The 14,815-nt window shown below is 36.5% G+C and overlaps 1 protein-coding gene and 1 non-coding gene across 1 annotated transcript; one reads left to right on the top strand and one right to left on the bottom strand.

Moving 5' to 3' along the window:
* ZNF331 (zinc finger protein 331) overlaps positions 1 to 14,815 on the bottom strand; it is a 238,732-nt gene that overhangs the window by 118,970 nt on the left and 104,947 nt on the right.
* On the top strand, positions 12,736 to 12,842 carry LOC118885990. Its single transcript, XR_005017622.1, has one exon. It is a non-coding gene; the product is annotated as a U6 spliceosomal RNA (small nuclear RNA).

The raw sequence follows: 14,815 nt of genomic DNA on the forward strand, positions 1-14,815 counted from the left end.
TGGTATTTGTCTTTTTCTATGTGACTTACTTCACTTAGCATATACTCTCTAGGTCTATCCATGTTGTCACAAATGGCAAGATTTCATCTTTTTATGGCTGATTTATATATATATGCCTGTCTATATGTGTATGTCTATGTGTATATATATGTCTGTGTGTATATGTGTGTATGTCTATGCATATATATGTGTTTGTCTATATGTCTATGTGTCTATGTATGCATGTCTGTGTATATATGTATGTATATGTCTATGTGTACATATGTATATACATGTGTGTGTATATGTGTATTGTGTGTGTGTGTGTGTGTGTGTGTGTATATATATCTCACCTTTTTATCCATTTATCTAACATTGAACATTTAGGTTGCTACCATATATTGGCTATTTTAAATAATGTTGCAATGAACATAGGGGTGTATATATCTCTTTAAATTAGTGTTTCATTTTGTTTTCTTTGGATAAATAACCAAAAGTGGAATTCATATATCATATAGCAGTTTTATTTTTTATGTTTTTGGTACCCTCCACACTGTTTTCAATAGAGGCTGCACTGATTTACATTCCCACTAGCAGTGCAGGTGAATTCTCTCTTCTCTACCTCCTCCGCAACACTTCTTAATTGTCATTTTCATGATAGCTATCCTGAGAACTGTAAGGTGATATCTTTTTGTGGTTTTGATTTACATTTCCCTGTTGATTAGTGATGCTGACCATGTTTCCATGTGCCTTTTGGCCATCTGTATTTTTATTTTTTAGCAAAATATGTATTCAGCTCCTCTATGCAATTATTTTAATTTTATTTTTTAAAATTATGTTTTATTTACAATATAATATTAGCTTCAGGTGTACAGCATAGTGATCCAGTATTTTTTACAGATTATACTTGATTAAATGTTATTATAAGATAATGGCTATAATTCTCTGTTCTATACAGTATATCTTTGTTGCTCATCTATTTTGTACATAGTAGTTTGTACCTCTTAATCCTGTATGCCTAATTTGCCCCACCCCTTTGCCCCTCCCCACTGGTAATCACTAGTTTGTTTATATACCTGTGAGTCTGTTTCTATTTTGCATATACATTCGTTTGTATCATTTTTAGATTACACATATCACACAGTATTTGTCTTTCTCTGATTTACTTCATTAAGGACAGTACTCTCTAGGCCCATCCATGTTGCTGCAAATGGCAGAATTTCATTTGTTTATGGCTGTGTAATATTCCATCTGTATATGGAATATATATACCATATTTGTATTTTCCATTTGTTCATGGGAATTTGGGTTGCTTTCATATCTTGGCCACTGTCAATAGTGCTGCTCTGAACATTTGGGGTTTATGTATCATTTTGAATTGGTGTTTTCATCTTTTTTTTTGAATATGTGCCCAGGAGAGTTACTGATGGATCATATTGTAGTTCTATTTTTAGCCTTTTGAGGAACCACCATACTATTTTCCATCGTGGCTGGAACAGTTTACAATCCTACGAACAGTGTACAGGGTTGACTTTTCTCCACATCTTCTCCAAAGTTTGTTATTTGTAGACATTTTTATGAGAGCTGTTTTGACAGGTGCGAGGTTGATGTCTCATTGTTTTGAATGGAACTTCTCTAATAATTAGGGATGTTGAGCATTTTTTCATGTGTCTATTAACCATCTGTATGGCTTCTTTTGAAAGATGTCTGTTCATATCTTCTGCCCATTATTGATTGTGTTGTTTGTTCTTTTTTGATATTGAGTTGTATGAGCTATTTATATATTTTGGATATTAACCCTTTGTCAGTCATATCATTTGCAAATATTTTCTCCCATTTTGTAGTTTGACTTTTTATTTTCTTGATGGCTTTCATTGCTGTGCAGAGACTCAAGTTACTTAGATCACATTTAGTTTTGCTTTTATTTCTTTTGCCTTACAAGATTAATCAAAAAAATATTCCTACAATTTATGCCAAGGAGTGTTCAGCGTATGTTCTCTCCTAGGAGCTTTAGGGTTTGGGGTATTACATTTAGGTCCTTAATCCATTTGGAGTACTTTTGTGTATGGTGTGAGGAAATGTTCTAATCTCATTATTTTACCTGTAGTGCTCCAGTTTTCCCAGCACCACTTATTGAAGACACTGTCTTTTCTCCATTCTTGAATCCTTTGTAGTAGATTTATTGACCGTAAGTGTGTGGGATCCTTTCAGGCCTCTATCCTATTCCATTGATCTCTGCGTCTGTTTTTGTGATTATTGTAGCTTTGTAGTCAGGGAGCATGATATCTCCATCTTTGCTAAAGCAATCCTGAGAAAAAAGAGCAATGAGGGTATTTTGTGGTTCTATATTTCTTTTAGGATTAATTTGTTCTAGTTCTGTGAAAAATGTCATGGGTATTTTGATAGGGAATGCTTTATATCTGTAGGTTGCTTGGAGTAGTATGGCTCTTTTTAACATATTAATTCTTCCAATCCAAGAGTATGAGTTATCTTTTCATTTATTAGTGTTATCTTCCATTTACTTCATCGATGTCTTATACTTTTCAGTATATAGATCTTTCACATCTGTGGTTAAATTTATTCCTAGGTCTTTTATTATTTTAATACAATCAATATTTTTCTTAATTCCTCTGATAGTTGTTCAATATCTAAGTGCTCTTGAATATTCAGTTATTCTTCCTAATACTGAATTTCAGTTTCATAGCATTGTGGCTGGAAAAGATACTTGATATGATTTTAATCTTCTTGGATTCTTGAAGCCTTGTTTTGTGGCTTAACATATGATCTATCCTAGGAAATGTTCTATGTACACTTAAGAAGAATGGACGTTTCACTGCTGTTGAGTGGAATGTACTATATACGTCTGTTAGGTTCACTTGATAGCGAGTGTAATGTTAAGCCCAAAGTTTCCTGGTGGTATAGATCATCTAGGCTGAATATCAATATTGAAAGTTGGGTAGTGAAGTTTCTTACCATTCTTATATTTCTGCACATTTCCCACTTCATATCTGTTAATATTTTCTTTCTATATTTAGAGGCTCCAGTGCTGGATCCACACTTATTTATAACTGTCATTATTTCTTAATGCATTAATCCCTATATCATTATATAATAACCTTTGATTCTTTGAGAGGTCTGTCTTAAAGTCTATTTTGCCTGATACTAGACTATTCTGTAATTATCATTTGCATGGAGTATCTTATTTCCAATCTTTCAATTTTATCCTATCTATGGCCTAAAGTTAACACAGATTTCTTGTACACAGTATATAATTAATCTTGTTAAAAAATTCATTCAACCACAGTAGGGAGATTTTAAATTGAAGTATAGTTGATATATAGTATATTAGTGTCAGGGGTACAACATAGTGGTTTAACATTTTATAGATTATACTCCATTTGAGGTTATTACAAAATAATGACTCTATTTCCTTATGCTGTACAATACATCCTTGTTTATTCTGTACATGGGGGTACTGGATTAAGAGAAACAAGCTACTCTCTCTCTCTCCCCCTTCACTCTCCCAACTAGTTACCACTAATTTGTTCTCTGTGAGCCGATTTCTGTTTTGTTATATAAATTCCTTTGTTCTGACTTACATGTGGAATCTAAAAAATTGAATAGAGTATTTCACTAAGTATAATACACTCTAGGTCCATCCATGTTGTAGCACATGGCAGAATTTTTATCTTTAATGGCTGATTAATGTCCTATTATATACATATATATTTAATATATTTTACCCATTCATCTGTTGATAGTTTGCTGCCATATCTTGGCCATTGGAAATAATGTTGCTATAAATATTGGGGTGCATGTATCTTTTCAAATTGGTGTTTTCACTTTCTTTGGGTATATACCCACCAGTGGAATTGTTTCTTTTTTTTTTAACATCTTTATTGGAGTATAATTGCTTTACAATGTTGTGTTAGTTTCTGCTGTATAACAAAGTGAATCAGTTATATGTATACATATATCCTCATATCCCCTCCCTCTTGCGTCTCCTTCCCACTCTCCCTATCCCACCCCTCTAGGTGGTCACAAAGCACTGAGCTGATCTCCCTGTGCTGTGTGGCTGCTTCCCACTGGCTATCTATTTTACATTTGGTAGTGTATATATGTCATTGCTACTCTCACTTCGTCCCAGCTTACCCTTACCCTTCTCCCTCCTGGTGTCCTCAAGTCCATTCCTTACATCTGCATCTTTATTCCTGTTCTGCCCCTAGGTTCATCAGAACCTTTTTTTTTTTTTTTAGATTCCATGTATATGTGTTAGCATATGGTATTTGTTTTTCTCTTTCTGACTTACTTCACTCTGTATGACAGACTCTAGGTCCATCCACCTCACTACAAATAACTCAATTTCCTTTCTATTTATGGCTGAGTAATATGGAATTTTTCCTTAATACAGTAGGTCTCGTTTTAGTTTTTTGACAACCTCAGTAATATTTTCATAGTGGTTGCACCAATTTACAATCTCACCAACAGTGTACTAGGGTCCCCTTTCCTCACAATCCCCACTAACATTTGTTATCTTTAGACTTTTTGATGAGAACCATTTTGACAGATGTGAGGTCATGTCTCATTGTCGTTTTGGTTTGCATTTATCCAGTGATTAGTGATGTTTAGCATTTTTTCATTTGCCTGTTGGCTATCTGTATATCTTCTGTGGAAAAATGTCTATTAAGGGTTTCTCTCCATTTTTCATCATTTTTTGTTTTTTGATACTGAGTGGATGACCACTTTATATAATTTAGATATTAATCCCTTCTCCATCATATCCTTTGTGTATATTTTTCTCCCATTCTGTAGGCTATCTTTTCAATTTGTCTAACATTTCCTTTGCTCTGCAAAAGATTTTAATTAGGTCTCATTTGTTTCTTTTTCCTTTTATGTCTTTTTCCCTTAGGTGACAAATCCAAAGAAAGTGTTCCCATTTGTGACAAAGAGTATTCAGCCTATGTTCTCTCCTAGGAGTTTTAGGGTTTGAGGTATTCCATTTAGGTCCCTAATCATTTTGAGTTTGCTTTTGTGTATGGTATGAGGAAATGTTCTAATCACATCATTTTATCTGTAGTGCTCCAGTATTCCTGGCACCACTTATTAAAGCGACTATTTTTCTCCATTGTATATTTGTGCTTCTTTGTAGTAGATTTGTTGACCATAGGTGTGTGGGTTCCTTTCTGGGCTCACTATACTATTTCATTGATCTACGTGTTTCTTTTGTGATTATTTTAGTTTTGTAGCCAGGAAGTGTGATATCTCCAGCTTTGGTGTTTTTTCTCAGGATTGCTTTAGCAATGTGGGTAATTTTTGGTTTTATATTTATTTTAGGGTTATTTGCTCTAGTTCTGTGGAAAATGTCCTGGGTATTTTGAGAGGATTAATTTAAGTCTATAGGTTGCTTGGAATATTATGTGGCTCTCTGAAAAATCTTAGTTATTCCAATCCAAGAGGATGGAATTGTTTATTTATTTGTGACATCTTCCATTACTTTCATCAATGTCTGTTTTTGTGGCAGTACAATATTATTTTGATTACTGCTACGAAAACAGACACATAGATCAATGAAATATAATAAAGAGCCTAGATAGGAACCCACATCCCTATGGTCAATAAATCTACTACAAAGGAGGAGAGAATATGCAATGGAGACAAGACAGTCCCTTCAATAACTGATGCTGATCAAACTGGAAAGCTATAGCTAAAAAAATGAGATTAGAACATTTTCTGACACTGCACACAAAAACAAACACAAAATGGATTATAGATCTAAATGTATTACCCCAAACAAATCTCCTAGGAGAGAACATAAGTAGAACGCTCTTTTGCAATAAATGGGAACACTTTCTTTTTTGGATCTGTCTCCTAATGGAAAAAGACATAAATATTCCATTGTATATTGGACCTAGACCTAGAGTCAGTCATACAGAGTGAAGTAAGTCAGAAAGAGAAAAACAAATACCGTATGCTAACACATATATACGGAGTCTAGAAAAAAATGGTTCTGAAGAACCTAGGGACAGGAATAAAGATGCAGATGTAGAGAATGGACTTGAGGACACGGGGAAGGGTAAGCTGGGACGAAGTGAGAGAGTGGCATGGACATATATACACTACCAAATGTAAAACAGATAGCTAGTGGGAAGCAGCTGCATAGCACAGGGAGATCAGCTCGGCGCTTTATGACCACCTAGAGGGAGGGGATATGGGGATATATGTATATGTATAGCTGATTCACTTTGTGATACCACAGAAACTAACACACCATTGTAAAGCAATTATACTCCAATAAAGATGTTTAAAAAGACATAAAAACAAAAATAAACCTAAATAAATTTAAAATCTTTTTCAGAGCACAGGAAACATTAGACAAAATGAACGATAAAGGGTGAAAAATATACACAAAGGATATGATGGAGAAGGGATTAATATCCAAATTACATAAAGAGCTCATCCACTCAATATCAAAAAACAAAGGATGAAAAGATGAGGAGAAACACTTAAGAGACATTTTTCCACAGAAGATATACAGATAGGCAACAGGCACATGAAAAAATGCTAAATATCACTAATCACTAGATAAATGCAAATCAAAACCAGAATGAGACATCACCTCACATCTATCAAAATGGCTCTCATCAAAAAGTCTACAGATAACAAATGTTAATGAGGATTGTGAGAAAAGGGAACCCTAGTAGACTGTTGGTGGGATTGTAAACTGGTACAACCACAATGAAAACACTATGGAGGTCGTCAAAAAACTAAAAGGAAAGCTACTGTATTAAGAAACATTCCACTGCTGGGTATATATGCAAAGAAAGTGAAAATACCAATCTGAAAATATGCATGCATCCCAATATTTATAGCAGCATTATTTCCAATGGCTAAGATATGGGAGCAAAATAAATGTCCATCAACAGATGAATGGATAAAGAAGCTGTGACATATATATATATATGTGTGTGGGTTTGTGTGTGTATAGATAGATATACATATTACTCAGCCTTAAAAAAATAAAAATTCTGCCACATGTAACAACATGGATGGGTGTAGAGTGTATTAAATTAGTGAAATAGTCAAAGACAAATACTCTATGTTGTGACATGTGGAATCTAAAAAATTAAAGGAATGTATATAACAAAATAGAAATTGACTCACGGGAAAAAATTAGTGGTTACTAGTGGGGAGAGCAAAGGGGGAAGGGAGAGATAGTAGCTTCTTTGTCTTAATCCAATATCCTTATATATAAACAAACAAGGATGTACTGTACAACATAGGGAAATAGTCATTATTTTATAATAATTTTAAATGGAGTATAATCAATAAAAATGTTAAACCACTATGTTGTACCCCTGAAACTAATATATATCAACTATACTATAATATATCAACTATACTTCAATTTAAAAAATCCCTACGGTGGCTGAATGGATTTTTTTAAAACAAGATCAATTATATACTGTGTGCAAGAGATCTGTGTTAACTTTAAGGCCATAGATAGAATAAAATTGAAAGATTGGGAAAAAGATATTCCATGCAAATGATATTTACCTGACTAATGTAATATCAGGCAAAATAGACTTTAAGTCAAACCTCTCTCAAAGAATCATAAGTTATTATATACTGATAAAGGGATTAATGCATCAAGAAATTCTGACAATTATAAATAAGTATGTATCCAGCATTGGAGCCTTTAAACATAGAAAGAAAATATTAACAGATATGAAGGGGAAATGTGCAGAAATAAAATAATGGTAAGAAACTTCAATACCCAACTTTCAATATTGTATAGATCATCCAGACAGAATATCAATCAGGAAACTTTGGACTTCACATTACACACACTATCAAGTGAACTTAACAGACATATATAGTACATTCCATTCAACAGCAGCAAAATGTCTATTATTCTTAAGTGCACATAGAACATTTCCTAGGATAGATCATATCTTAAGCCACAAAACAAGGCTTCAAAAATCCAAGAAGATTAAATTCATATCAACTATCTTTTCCAACCACAATGGTATGAAACTGAAATTCAGTATTAGGAAGAATAACTGAATATTCAAGAGCACTTACTTAGAAATTGAACAACAAGCTCTTGAACAACCAATGCATACAAGAATAAATCAGGGCTTCCCTGGTGGCACAGTGGTTGAGAATCTGCCTGCCAATGCAGGGGACACGGGTTCGAGCCCTGGTCTGGGAAGATCCCACATGCCACGGAGCAACTAGGCCCGTGAGCCACAATTACTGAGCCTGCGCCTCTGGAGCCTGTGCTCCGCAACAAGAGAGGCCACGATAGTGAGAGGCCCGCGCACCACGATGAAGAGCGGCCCCCACTTGCCACAACTAGAGAAAGCCCTCGCACAGAAACGAAGACCCAACACAGCCATAAATAAATAAGAATAAATCAAAAGGGAAATCAAACATTATCTTTTTTTTAAAGTAAATTAATTTTATTTATTTATTTTTGGCTGAGTTGGGTCTTCGTTGCTGTGTGTGGGCTTTCTCTAGTTGCAGCAAGCAGGGGCTACTCTTTGTTGAGGTGCACAGGCTTCTCATTGTGGTGGCTTCTTCTGCTGCGGAGCACGGGCTCTAGGTGCACGGGCTTCAGTAGTTGTGGCACACAGGCTCAGTAGTTGTGGTGCACGGGCTTAGTTGCTCCATGGCATGTGGGTTCTTCTCAGACCAGGACTCGAACCCGTGTCCCCTGAATTGGCAGACAGGTTCTTAAACACTGCGCCACCAGGGAAGCCCCAAACAATATCTTAAAGCAAACAAATGTGGAAACACAAAGTACTTAAACGTATGGAATACAGTAAATACAATTCAGAGAGATGTGTTTACAGTGAGAGATGCATATATATGTGTGTGTGTGTGTGTGTGTGTGTATGTGTATATATATATATATATATATATATACAATTTTTTTTTTTTTGGCTGCGTTGGGTCTTCATTGCTGTGCATGGTCTTCCTCTAGTTGCGGAGAGTGGGGGTTACTCTTCATTGCAGTGCACAGGCTTCTCATTGCGGTGGATTCTCTTGTTGCGGAGCACGGGCTCTAGGTGCACAGGCTTCAGTAGTTGTGGCTCGCAGGCTTAGTTGCTCTGCGGCATGTGGGATCTTCCCAGACCAGGGCTCGAACCCGTGTCCCCTGCATTGGCAGGCGGATTCTTAACCACTGCACCACCAGGGAAGCCCTGCATATATTTTTTAAAAGGGGAGAGGGGAGCCAGACGATGGAGTAAGGAAGATCCTGAGCTCACCTCCTCCCATGGGCACACCAAAATTACAGAGAAATTATCTTGGCGAATGCTCTGAAGACTAGCAGAGAAAATTTTCCACAACTCAAGCTATAAAGAAGGAGAAACCACAAGGCAGGTCAGAGGATTAGAAACACAGTCTAGTTAGAACCCACACCTCCAGCACTCTGCCCCGCGATTTACAGACACCACAACTGCATAGGTCCTCCCCAAGGAGGGAAGGGTCTGAGCCCTACATCAGGCTGCCCAGCCCAGAGTTCCTGCATTGGGAAGGAAAGAACTCAGCAGGTCTGGCTTTGAAAACCTGCAGGGATTACTTTCAGGAGAGCTGGAGGCTAAAGGAAACTGAGATTCCGCTCCTAAAGGGCACATACCAAACCTCACATCTTCTCATCTCGGTGCAGAGCCAGTATTTTGAAAGACATCTGGGTCACACCTACTTGCTAATCTCAGAAGGCATGAGGCAGCTTGGACTCCTGCTAGGGACTGAGACACTCACAGGCAACATTTTAGAATCTTCCCTCCATTTGATTAGTGTCAGGGGCCTGCCCCATTTACCACCATGTCTACAGCACTTCTGTCCAACAAGGCCTCACAAGCAAACACACTGGGGGCCTTCCCTACCCATGTGTGCACCTGGAGCAGACCCATAATGGAGGGCTGCCTTGCCTATGAGCACACCTAGAGCAATCACATAATGCAGGTCCTCACAGACATTTAGACCAGGGTCCAATACAGCCTACCAGCTTGTCCACAGTAGTTGGCCCTTCTACAGCAGAAAGATGCATGCAGCCCACATAGGGGACACCCCTGCAGCATCTGGCTGTGCTGCCCAGAGGAGAATGTGCTGCTGGGCCCTGTTGGCCATCTCCTATATAAGGTCACTTCTCCAAGACTGAAAATGTAACAAGGCGAACCTAATCAATACAAATGCACAGAGAATCAGAAAACATAAGGAAATAGAAGACTATATTACAAATGAAGTAACTAGACACAATATCAGAAAAAGAAGTAGACAAAACAGGGATAAGCATCCTACCTGAAAAAAAAAGTGTTCAAGGTAATGATTATCAAGATGCTCACCCATGTCAGGAGGACACAGTGAGAACTTCAACAAAGCACAATATAATGTAAAAAAGAACCAAAGAACTGAAAAATACAATAACTGAGACTAAAACACACACACACACACACTACAGGGAAGCAACATTAGATTATATGATACAGAAGAACAGATTAGTCATCTGGAGGACAGAGTAGTGAAAATCACCAAAATTGAATAGAAAGAAGAAAAAAAAATTAAGATGATAGGTAAAGAGACCTCTTGGAAAACATCAAGAATACTAACACTAGCATTATAGGGGTCCCAGAAAGAGGAGAAAGAGAGTAAGGGGCAGATGTGTATGAGAGGATACAACAACTGACAATTTTCCTCACCTGGGAAAGGAAACAGACATCAAGTCCCAGGAAACACAGAGAGTCCCAAAGAAGATGAAGACAAACAGATCCACACCAAGACATATTATAATTAAAGCATCAAAAATTAAAGACAAAGAGGGATCGTAGAAGCAATGAAATAAAAGTAACTGGTTAGGGACTTCCCTGGCAGTCCAGTGGTTAAGATTTCACCTTCCAATGCAGAGGGTGCGGGTTCGATCCCTGGTCAGAGAGCTAAGATCCCACATGCCTTGAGGCCAAAAACCAAAACATAAAATAGAAGCAATATTCTAACAAATTCAAGAAAGACTTTAAAAATGGTCCACATCGAAAAAATGTTAAAGAAAAAAAAAGTAACTGGTTATGTGCAAGGTATTTTTATAAGACTATCAGCTGACTTTTCAGCAGACTTCACATACCAGAAAGGAATGACAATATATTCAATGGTCTAAAAGGAAAAAAGCCACAGCAAGGATACTGTACCAGCAAGATTATAATGCAGAATCAAAGGAGAGATCAAGCATTTCCAGGCTAGCAAAAGCTAAATGAGTTCATCACTAAGAAAGCATCCTTATAAGAAATGTTAAAGGAATTTATTTAAGCTTAAAAGAAGTATCACTAATTAGCAACAAGAAAACACACAAAAGTAAAAATCTCACTGGAAAAAGGTATACATTTTGTAAGGGGAGTAGATCGAACACTTATTAAGCTTCTGTAAAGAATAAAAGACACAAGTAGTATTTTTTTGAAGAAAGAGAAGGCCCAAATAAATTAGAAATGAAAGAGAGACACCATAGAAATGCAAAGTAGCATAAGACATTTCTACAAACAATTACACACTAAAGAGTTGGACACCTAGAAGAAATGGACAAATTCCTAGAATTATAAATCTTCTAAGAATGAATCAGGAATAAATAAAAAACCTAAAAGATCAAACACTAGTAATGAAATTGGTAATCAAAAAACTCCCAATAAATAAAACCCCAGGACCAGGTAGCTTCACTGATAAATTCTACCAAATATTTAAATGAAAGTTAACATCTATCCTTCTCAAACTATTCCAAATAATTGAAGAAAGAGTGTTTCCAAACTAACTTTCTGAGATCAGCATCAGCCATAGATGAAAACCAGATAAAGATACTACCAAAAAAAGGAGGTTACAAGCCTTATTCCTGATGAACAGATATGCAAAAATCCTCTGCAAAATATTAGCAAACTGAATTCAACAATACATTAAAAAAACCATACCCCGTGATCATGTGGGATTTATCTCAGCAATGCAGGGATGATTCAATATATGCAAATCAATTAAGGGACACACCAGATTAGTATAACAAAGTATAAAATCAAATGATCATCTTCATAGCTCCAGCAAAAGCATTTGACAAAAATTCAACAAACTTCAAAATCTGATAAAGCTCTCAACAAAGTTGGTATAGAGGCAACATACCTTTATAAAGGGCATATATGACGAAAACCACAGCTAACATCATACTCAATGACGAAAAGTTGAAAGCATTTCCCCTAAGAACAGGAGCAAGACAAGGATGACTGTTCTCACCACTTTTATTCAACATAGTATTAATAATCCTAGCCACAGCAAAAAGACAAAAATAAAAATTAAAAAGGGGATCTAGTTTGTAAAGGAACTAAAACTGTCACTGTTTGAACATGACATATAGCGAAAACCCTAAAGATTTCATCCACAAAGTATTAGCATGAATAAATTCAGTAAATTGGAAGTATATACAATTAATATACAGAAATCTGCTATTTTTTCCTGCACCAATAACAAACTATTCAAGGTATGAAGAAAAAAATATTATGATTGTATTAAAGTAATAAAAGACCTAGGAATAAATTTATCCACAGATGTGAAAGATTTATGCACTGAAAATTATAAGACATTGATGAAAAAAATGGGAGATGACACAAATAAATGAAAAGATACCTTGTGCTTTCGGATTGGAAGAATTAATATTTTTAAAACAGCCATACTACTCCAAGTAACCTACAGATATAAAGCATTCCCTATCAAAATTACCCATGAGTGCTCACTTCGGCAGCACATATACTAAAATAGGAAAGATACAGAGAAGATTAGTATGGCCCTTGCACAAGGATGACATGCAAATTTGTGAAGCATTCCATATTTTTTGGACAGCTACATGTAAAAGAATGAAATTAGAACACTCCCTAACACCATACAAAAAAATACACTCAAAACGGACTAAAGACCTAAATGTAAGGCCAGACACTATCAAACTCTTAGAGGTAAACATAGGCAGAACACTCTATGACATAAATCACAGCAAGATCCTTTTTGACCCACCTCCTAGAGAAATGGAAATAAAAACAAAAATAAACAAAGGGGACCTAATGAAACTTAAAAGCTTTTGCACAGCAAAGGAAACCATAAACAAGACAAAAAGACAACCCTCAGAATGGGAGAAAATATTTGCAAATGAAGCAACTGACAAAGGATTAATCTCCAAAATATACAAGCAGTTCATGCAGCTCAATATCAAAAAAACAACCCAATCCAGAAATGGGCAAAAGACCTAAATAGACATTTCTCCAAAGAAGATACACAGATTGCCAACAAACACATGAAAGGATGCTCAACATCACTAATCATTAGAGAAATGCAAATCAAAACTACAAGGAGATATCACCTCACACCAGTCAGAATGGCCATCATCAAAAAATCTACAAAAAATAAATGCTGGAGAGGGTGTGGAGAAAAGGGAACCCTCTTGCACTGTTGGTGGGAATGTAAATAGATACAGCCACTATGGAGAATAGTATGGAGGTTCCTCGAAAAACTAAAAATAGAACTACCATATGACCCAGCTATCCCACTACTGAGCATATACCCTGAGAAAACCATAATTCAAAAAGAGGCATGTACCACAATGTTTATTGCAGCTCTATTTACAATAGCCAGGACATGGAAGCAACCTAAATGTCCATTGACAGATGAATGGGTAAAGAAGATGTGGGACATATATACAATGGAATATTACTCAGCCATAAAATGAAATGAAATTGAGTAATTTGTGGTGAGGTGGATGGACCTAGAGTCTGTCATACAGAGTGAAGTAAGTCAGAAAGAGAAAAACAAATACCATATGCTAACACATATATATGGAATCTTAAAAAAAAAAAGGTTCTGAAGAACCTAGGGGCAGGACAGGAATAAAGATGCAGACATAGAGAATGGACTTGAGGACACGGGGATGAAGTGAGAGAGTGGCATGGACATATACACACTACCAAATGTAAAATAGATAGCTGGTGGGAAGCAGCCACATAGCACAGGGAGATCAGCTCGGTGCTTTGTGACCACCTAGAGGGGTGGGATAGGGAGGGTGGGAGGGAGACGCAAGAGGAAGGAGATATGGGGATATATGTATATGTATAGCTGATTCACTTTGTTATAAAGAAGAATCTAACACACCATTGTAAAGCAATTATACTCCAATAAAGATGTTAAAAAAAAAAAGATCTAGTAAAGGGAATGATGATTCATGCAAAAAAAGAAAAAAAAATTAGGGCTTCCCTGATGGCACAGTGGTTAAGAATCCGCCTGCCAATGCAGGGGACACAGGTTCGAGCCCTGGTCCCAGAAGATCCCACATGCCACGGAGCGACTAGGCCTGTGAGCCACAACTACTGAAGTCTGTGTGCCTAGAACCTGTGCTCTGCAACAAGAGAAGCCACTGCAATGAGAAGCCCATGCACCACAACGAAGAGTGGCCCCCGCTCACTGCAACTAGAGAAAAGCCCACACACAGCAACGAAGACCCAACACAGCCCAAAATAAATAAATAAAATAAATAAAATTTTAAAATACCCATGACATTTTTCACAGAACCAGAACAAATAATCCTAAAAGTAGTAGAGAACCACAAAATACCCACATTGCTTAAGCAATCCTGAGAAAAAAGACCAAAGGTGGATGATACCACACTCCCTGAATACAAAGCTACAATAATCACAAAAACAGACACAGAAATCAATGGAATAGAATAAAGAGCTCAGAAAGGAACCTGCACACTTATGGTCAATAAATCTACTACAAAGGAGTCAAGAATATACAATGGAGAAAAGACAGTCTCTTCAATAAG

The sequence above is a fragment of the Balaenoptera musculus genome, chromosome 19, assembly GCF_009873245.2.
Source record: "Balaenoptera musculus isolate JJ_BM4_2016_0621 chromosome 19, mBalMus1.pri.v3, whole genome shotgun sequence".
Classification (NCBI taxonomy): domain Eukaryota; kingdom Metazoa; phylum Chordata; class Mammalia; order Artiodactyla; family Balaenopteridae; genus Balaenoptera; species Balaenoptera musculus.